At 39.1% G+C, this 9,272-nt stretch overlaps 1 protein-coding gene across 1 annotated transcript in view; it reads left to right on the top strand.

Annotated features, from left to right (window-relative positions):
* Positions 1-1,063: 1,063 nt before the first annotated feature.
* Positions 1,064-9,272, top strand: part of LOC106055847 (protein kinase C-binding protein NELL1-like) — a 229,561-nt gene continuing 221,352 nt past the window's right edge. Inside the window, exon 1 of the mRNA XM_056031489.1 lies at positions 1,064-1,304. The gene's annotated coding sequence lies outside the window, so the exon portion shown is untranslated. The remainder of the gene's footprint in view (positions 1,305-9,272) is intronic.

Here is a 9,272-nt window from a genome sequence, read left to right as displayed (position 1 = left end):
TATTCAATTTAGCTTTATCATCATAGGAATCCTTGGGCATTAGGCCTCTTTTCTTTGCCTCTTTTTTGGGGCTTTTATGGGACACAGCACGTAATGTGTAATATGTTTTGCGACTTTCACTCTTCTCGTACTGGAGTCTGATAATCAAAAACTTTTTGTTGTTGTTGTGGTAGTCGCTACTGGGAATATAAATATCTTTAAATATAAAATTAGTATTTTTTCTTTTTTTTTTTTTTTCGAATGTTTGTTTAATTGAATAAAGACAGTCTTTCTTCCATACATTTTAAAAATATAGTGTGCTTGTAAGTACTGAAGGAATTGAGACAGAAAGATAGATAGCATACAAAGCTAGATAGATAGAGAGAGAGATTGAAAAAGAGAAAAAGAGATTGAGTGAGGGAGAGAGAGCGAGAGAGAGAGATTCAGGGAGAGAAAAGAAAGAGAGATTGAGAGATAGAGAGGTTGAAAGAGAGGGACTGATTGAGAGAGAGAGAGAGAGAGAGAGATTCAGAGAGAGAAAAGAAAGAGAGATTGAGAGAGAGAGAGAGAGGTTGATAGAGAGGGACTGATTGAGAGAGAGAGAGAGAGAGAGAGAGTGAGAGATTCAGAGAGAGAAAAGAAAGAGAGATTGAGAGAGAGAAAGAGAGAGGTTAAAAGAGAGGGACTGATTGAGAGAGAGAGAGAGAGAGAGAGAGAGATTCAGAGAGAGAAAAGAAAGAGAGATTGAGAGAGAGAGAGAGGGTGAAAGAGAGGGACTGATTGAGAGAGAGAGAGAGAGAGAGCGAGAGCAAAACAGAGATAGAAAGAGAATATATATATATATATATAAAGAGAGAGAGAGAGAGAAAGAAAGAAAGAAAGGAATAAAGAAAGAGAGAGAGGAAAAAAATTCTAAGTATTGTGTCTGGGTTTTCCAGTGTGTCCTGGTACAACTTACATTCCATGATATCTACCACCAACTAACATACACAAAAAAAAAAAAAACACCCCATCAACTCTCTTTTGCATTGGAGTACGACCGTGAGCAAGATGCTGTCTAGAGGTAAGAACACATACGTAGAAAGAGAGCGAGACAGGAAGAGAAAGAGAGGGAGAGGGGGGAGGAGTAGGGAGGAGGAGGAGGAGAAAGAAAGACAACAGAAACTTGAATGGATTACCTACCTACCTGTGGCGACACCTGTTAGCTCAGGTAAGTCCTGAGACAAAAGGTTCTTCTGGAGATGTGGTTCTTTGTGATAAGTAAACAGAGCGGCAGTAAGGGACTGTGTTTTTCTGTGATCAAATTCTGGATTCCTTATAGACAAGTATGTTGGTTTAATTTTCGAAGAGGTTTTTTGTGCATATAATAGAAATCTATCTGGGCGTCATCAGCAGAACTGTCATTAAGAGAAAGGGGGAGCTACTCTAACTTTAAGGGGAAAAAAAACAACAACAAATATCTCCTACTCTAGAAATCATCATCTTACGAATTCAACGTGAATAAAATAATAAGTACATAATAACATGATCAACAAGATCAAATACACTTTGGTCCCCAAGCGCTTATCGGCGTATAGGGGGAGAGGGGGGGGGGCAATGTCACTCTACAGCAGGGGTTCTCAGCCTGTGGGTCGCGACCCCCCTGGGGGTCGATTTACCATTTGCCAGGGGTCGCCTATATATGGATTAGCATTGTCTACTCTGTATGTGTGTGTGTGTGTGGGGGGGGGGGGGTCGCGGCAGAGTGGGGGATTGTAAAAAGGGGTCACCGAGTTTAAAAGGTTGAGAACCGCTGCTCTACAGAAATCGGTCGTAATGTCTAGCAGACAACTTCTGTAGCCTCTTACCAGCAGAAGTCCAGTCAACGTTACGTAGTGGCCGAGTAGTCAGGCGCTTCACTACCGAACCAGGGGTCTCGGGGTTCGCATCTCGGTGAGGACGTTGATTTTGTACTTGGGCATGCACCCAACTCTAATAGGTACCTGACATACGGTGTGGAAAGTGAAGGCGTTGTGCAGACCACATAGTACCGTAGTCAACCGTCGTAATAGAAACAGATGACTTTTCACGTCATCTGCCCTATAGATTGCACGGTCGGAAAAAAAGGAGGGTGGGGGGGGGGGAAAGGGGGATGCACTTCACATGTGTGCACATATCGCATGTGTGTGTGTGTTTATAAAATATTCTTCATCACTTTCACCTATCTCTTTGTGTGTTTGACCGTTGGGGCACCACACAGGATCTGTCCACCGTCTTTCTCCATTTCCTCTCTGTTCTCTGTCTTTTGCCTTAGATAGAATCTCTTTCAATGCCAGGTCCTTCCATTTTTTTTTTTTTAAATGTTGACTAATTTGTAATCGGTAAATTTGTATTGATTTTTTGTTTGTTTTTAGTTACAATAAATTATTCAGTAAAGATTCAACTTATTCTAAGAATGGGTTTGTGAGAAATAAAGGGTAAAAAAAAAACATAAGTTTTTCTAGACGAACAGTATGTCGACATAGATCGCCTAAGACCATCGAAATGTGGAATTTTTTTTGTCTTTTCTACTATTGCTGTATGTATTTGTTTTAGGAGGTGGGGGGGGAGGATCGCGGCAGACTGGGGGATGGTAAAAAAGGGGTCACCGAGCATAAAAGGTTGAGAACCGCTGTTCCAGACAGACACCAGACTTTATATAGTTTTGTATCTTTAAAAACAATTGTCACGTGGTATAGGCGTCGAGGTTTCAATCTTTTCAGGATTTCTACTTGTGGGTGGAAATGATTTTAATTCGTTAAGAGGAATTCTGTTACCTCTTCACTTCATCAAGTATCTCCGGCATGCCGTTTGAGATTGGATCATAGAATTTCACTTCTGAACCTACCAACACTCAGCTCCATCGTAACACGGGACATGAAAAAAAAAACAAACAAACTATGTCGGAGAAGCAAAAGAGTATTCCAAAAAACAAATACAACACGCCCTATGAGAAGCGAAGGATTCAGATTTAGACTTGATAAGGCCCTAAACATTTTTGAAATATGGGACCCCCCCCCCCCACACCTTTTTAATCAACAAAAAGACCATTTTTCCTTTGCTCTTTCTTCAAAATGATAAAAAAAAATTTCTCTCTTGAAATTTTTTGTTTAATTGGGGGGGGGGGGTGTTCCTCAATTAACTCTTTCTCTCCTAACCGACGATACAAACGTTGATTCCATCAGAATGTGGTAAATAATTTACAAAGAGAAAGAGTTACGTGGGTGCACTAAGCTATAGCTTTAAGTTGCCCTTAGGTTAAACCGAGACCAATTGTTGAAGAAGGCCTGAACACTGACCTGCAACGTCACAAGCTGTGGGCAGTTTAGACTAATAGCTCTTCACCGTGTCACAGGTCTATACGACGTGGCAACGAGCTATTGGCCTAAACTGCCCAGAGGCTGTGACGATGGAGGTCAGTGTAGAGGCCTTAGTTAAATCCGGTTTTGGCAAAGATGCATGTTACGAGTGTGATTGTCAACTCTATCTGAATATTTACAACGCCCCCTTCCCAGCCTGCCCAAATCCATCCCCTCTCTGTAAAATATTCCCCCCCCCTTTCTTCTACTGCCCTTGTCTTCTTTACGAGGAAATAAAAAACATTATACAAGCACACCATTTTTTTTTCTTTTCGGAATCAGAACGTACGTCTGCCAGAATGTGTGCTAGAACAGAACAAATGTGTTTAATAAAAGGAAACAAACAGTACACGATGGAGAGAAAGAGGAGAAAAGAAAAGAAGAAAATAGAAGCAAGCCATGTTAAACCACCCCCAAGTCTCAATCTGAACAGCCAACAAAAAAAAAAAAAAAAAAAACTGGGAAGGGAAACGAACGGAGCAGACGAGCCAAAAGGAGGTCGCCGATCTAATTTTGTCGATGACGAAATTCCTGGCACACATTCATTTGCCCAGTTGGCCTACACGAGCGAGAAAGACATTGCAAGAGAAACTCTTCTTTCGAAAAAAAACAAAAAATGCAGAAATCAAACGCGTCAAAAAAAAATCTGCCCTCTTCAAGTTCATTAAAGACTATTACATCACCTTGAACGTTTGCCAGTTAGGACAGTTGTTTTTTTTTTTTATCCTCCTTAAAAACATAAAGCCTGTCAACAACTATGTGCATTCTTTTAGATTTTTTTAATATTATATCGCCTTCATTTGTATATTTTATTATATCTTTAATCCGTGAATATATTATACAAACACAAGGACAATATGAATGCTACTAAGTATAAAAATAATACTAAGGCTTGTCTTCGAGTCTGAAGATTAAAGAAGAGTGCCGTATTTTACGTGGCTACGCAGTCCCAGCTGTGACCTACATATTTTGCCACCTCCAGCGCAGGCATAACCATTGTCCACCGGTGGTCGATTTAGATTTTCTTTTCGCCGTCTACGTCTGTTTCTAGGCTGTGGATTTTCTTTTGGTCTCAAAATGTGTATCCCGCGACCTTTGAAAGTGACCTCAGCTGTCTCGTTCTAAAGCCGCATGCAACCAGGTGCTCTCTTATATGTCAGTTCAGTTAAAGTATAAGGGATATCCTAAGAACAAAAAATAAGATTAAAACCACAATTCTTCTTTGTCTTATGTATCTACATATTTGGAAAACCAAAAATTAAAGATGAGTTTCAAACGCACATTGTAAGAATATTTTTTAAGCAAATCTATTTTGAGTACAGCAAAAATAAATAATTCCCCCAAAGGAAAATGTTCTAAAATCTACTCCACTTACCGGGGAAACTTATTATCTGGAATGAATTCCCAAGATGTAGAATCAAGTTATGATGTTTCAGTCTAAGTACCGAAAGACACGGTAACAGGCCGTAATACCTAATTCTACTACAGCTATAAGGTAGTTGTACTGCCTAGGTCTTGGTTTCAGACATTATATGATTCAGTTCACTAAATACACAACTAAGATATACTATTCATACTATTTATGTATGCGTTGTTTGTGAGGTCTGTGGCATTTTTACTTCTCGAGAGAAGATCATTTCCCTTTGCAACTTTTTGTGTGACTAAAGAGGCCAATCCTTGATACACAGCCGCGGTCGCAGGTTGGGCATATGTGATCACCAGGCGCCGTTGCATTTTCACCCTTCTTTCTTGCTTCTGTTGTTGTGTATGGCATCTGCAATCCGGGACCCTTCCTTTATGCTCTCTCTCCCTGTGGATCTATGCAGTGCCACCTCTTCCCAGCTGCTAGTGTCGATTTTGAAGAGCTTCATGTCGCGTTTGCATACATCCGTATACCGTAAAAGTTGGCGACCAGCGGCTTTCCTGCCTTCTATTAGATCGCCATACAGAATATTTTGTGGAAGTCGACCTACTGGCATTCTACGAACGTGGCCAAGCTAGTCAATGCGTCTGCTGCTGATAACAGAGCAGATGTCCTGGCACCCTGCTCTTCGTAGCACTTTCTTATTGGTTTCTTTATCTTGCCACCTTATTTTAAAGATCCGCCTTAGGCATCGGAGGTGGAAGACATTCAGCTTTTTTCCTGCCATGAGTAGGTTGACCATGTTTCACTTCCGTATAGTAAAGTGCTCATCACACAGGTCCGGTAGACTAAGGCTTTAGTATTGTTAGTCAGCAATATGTTGTCCCAAACTCTTTTCTGCTACCGTGACATGGTGCCCATTGCTTTGGCTATCCTGTTGTTTATGTCTTTATCCAGTAGAGTATTGTTGGATATGATGGAGCCAAGATAGCAAAAGTGATCAACAATTTCTAGTGGTGATGTAATGTTCGATTTTCAAACAAAAATGTGCCCTCCTTAATGTGCAATGTTTTTTTGTTTAAATAGTGCAGTGCGGTGCTAGAGCGTTCATGAACTCAGTGACGTCACTTATTCCAATATGGTTTCTTGATTTAGATAGTTGAAATGTGTTTTATTCACAGACATATATTATACTTAGACTGGACATGAAAATCTCCAATACTACACACACATCTCGTGAAACACTTTTAAAAAAAAAAAGCTGAAACAAACCGTTGTTTTGTAAAGTATTTAAAAAAGGTAAAGCTGTTGTTTTATTTTTCAACCCTAACCTATGTAACATATAATTTAATTTTTAGATCTACATCTAGTAAATGAACATCGAAAATAAGAGCACTCTCGTCTCGTAATTATAATTTTGCAATTTTTAGATACAAAATCTAGAAAGACCTAGGTAATCAATCTATTTAAATGTAGGCTACATAAGATGATTAAAATCAACAGACATCAATTATTTCCATCTAGGATTTTTGAAACATTAATGGAAACTATTAAAGAAATGGCTTTATTTTATAGACTTGCGTGAATAGCCTATATATTTCTGTGATTAATAACCCAATTCTATTTAAAAATCCGCGAATTGGTATTGCTTTATGTCTTAACTTTGATAACTGTTCTAATAAAGAAAAGATCGATTTTCCTACATTCGGGGGGACTTCCCATACAGCTTGAAAAAGCGTTACGTACATAACAATCTATATGTATAGGTCTGTGATCTGATCATTATCAAATAAGAATTAGTTTCCGTTTTCCAGTCTAGGTATAATATATATATAGGTCTGTGGTTTTATCTTATCAAAGAAATTACTGAAGTTTTAAAGAATCAGATCATGACATCCTGTAATACGCAGAACTTTTACATTTCTTTGTGATGTTCTGCTGCTAAATGGAGAGTAAAAGGCCACCCAATAATCACACAAGGCCATCTTTGAAGTGTTGTGTGTGTTTTGTACTGTTAGACCAAAAGTTCAATGTACGTAACCTATCCGCCGTCTTGCAATGCCGGTCTGCAGGGGAGGATTTGGGGCGAGTGGTAACAAACATCATTCTTGGAGGTAACACTAGAGGTAGTCAACAAAAATAAAAGTGTAGGACGGTGGTGTTGTGTACTAGAGTGATGGCTGGATCTGAAATGTAAAGATATATGTCAGTATAGGTTCTCTCTCTCTCTCTTTCTCTCTTTCTTTCTCTATCTCTTTATCTGGTGTTCTCTATATCATTCTCTGTCTCTTTGTCTTATTTTTTCTCTCTCTTTTTGTCTTTTTCTTTCTCTTACTTTTTCTCACTTTCTCTCGCTTTCTCCCTATCTCTGCCTCACTTATATCTCTTTGTCATTTTTCTCTCTTTTTTTTTCTTTCTCCCTATCTCTCATTCTCTCTCTTTCTGCTACTTACTTTCTTTCTTTATATCTTTATTTCCCTTCCTCTCATCTTTTCTCTCATTTTCTTTCTCTCTCTTTCTCTTTCACTCTTTCCCTACCTCTCTTTCTCTCCCTTTTTTTTTTTGTCTCTCTCTATTTGTTCCTTTCTCTTTCTCTCCCACCTATATCTTTTCCTCCCTCTCTTTCTCCCTCTGTCTTTTCTCTGTTTCTTTTTCTATCTCACTCTTTCTCCCCCAGGGGCGTAGCTAGGAATTTACCATCCTTTGGGGGCCCGGTGAGCTTGACCTTTTTTGGGGGGCCCTAAATTTTGCGTAATATTTAATATTTAAAGTAAAAAACACTAATTTGGGGGCTTCGCTCAAGTGGGGGCCTGGGGGGAATTTTCAAATTCTCCCCCTCCTCTCCCCACCCTAGCTACGCCACTGTTTTCCCCCTTTCTCACTTTCCTTTTTCCTTCTTCTTTTCTTTTTCTCTTTTCTCACTCTCTCTTTCTACCTCACTTCTTCTCTCTCTCTCTCTGTCTCTATCTCTCTCAAGTAGTTGTGTTTGTGGGCGCGCTCAGGTGAGCTACAGTGTAGCACTTACTCGTGCTCACCTGGAGGTCAAGGTCAGTCAATACACTGAGACAGACCGTGCTATTATTGTAACCTTCCGCTCTAGACTCGAGTGTTATGGTCTGTGGATGTTGGTGTTGTTATTGTCAGTGCTAAAAATAGCTCTAACATCTTAATGATTCTTGACCATGCCATAGAGACATACATTTCAATACGCCAAGTAAATATTGTAGTCTATAGACTTTTGGACAGGTGAGCATATAGCTCGATGATATTATACAGACTGTTCGACAGGTGAGCATATAGATCGATGATAATATACAGACTATTGGACAGGTGAGCATATAGATCGATGATAATATACAGACTATTGGACAGGTGAGCATATAGCTCGATGATATTATACAGACTATTGGACAGGTGAGCATATAGATCGATGATATTATACAGACTATTGGACAGGTGAGCATATAGATCGAGGATATTATACAGACTATTGGACAGGTGAGCATATAGATCGATGATAATATACAGACTATTGGACAGGTGAGCATATAGATCGATGATATTATACAGACTATTGGACAGGTGAGCATATAGATCGATGATATTATACAGACTGTTGGACACGTGAGCATATAGATCGAGGATATTATACAGACTATTGGACAGGTGAGCATATAGATCGATGATATTATACAGACTATTGGACAGGTGAGCATATAGATCGATGATATTATACAGACTGTTGGACAGGTGAGCATATAGATGGAGGATATTATACAGACTATTGGACAGGTGAACATATAGATCGATTATATTATACAGACTATTGGACAGGTAAGCGTATAGATCGAGGATATTATACAGACTATTGGACAGGTAAGCATATAGATCGAGGATATTATACAGACTATTGGACAGGTGAGCATATAGATCGATGATATTATACAGACTATTGGACAGGTGAGCATATAGATCGAGGATATTATACAGACTATTGGACAGGTGAGCATATAGATCGATGATAATATACAGACTATTGGACAGGTGAGCATATAGATCGATGATATTATACAGACTATTGGACAGGTGAGCATATAGATCGATGATATTATACAGACTGTTGGACAGGTGAGCATATAGATCGAGGATATTATACAGACTATTGGACAGGTGAGCATATAGATCGATGATATTATACAGACTATTGGACAGGTGAGCATATAGATCGATGATATTATACAGACTGTTGGACAGGTGAGCATATAGATGGAGGATATTATACAGACTATTGGACAGGTGAACATATAGATCGATGATATTATACAGACTATTGGACAGGTAAGCGTATAGATCGAGGATATTATACAGACTATTGGACAGGTAAGCATATAGATCGAGGATATTATACAGACTATTGGACAGGTGAGCATATAGATCGATGATATTATACAGACTATTGGACAGGTGAGCATATAGATCGAGGATATTATACAGACTATTGGACAGGTGAGCATATAGATCGATGATATTATACAGACTATTGGACAGGTGAG

The sequence above is a fragment of the Biomphalaria glabrata genome, chromosome 6 (genome assembly GCF_947242115.1).
Source record: "Biomphalaria glabrata chromosome 6, xgBioGlab47.1, whole genome shotgun sequence".
NCBI classification, from domain to species: domain Eukaryota; kingdom Metazoa; phylum Mollusca; class Gastropoda; family Planorbidae; genus Biomphalaria; species Biomphalaria glabrata.
This window is presented reverse-complemented; position numbering and strand designations above follow the sequence as displayed.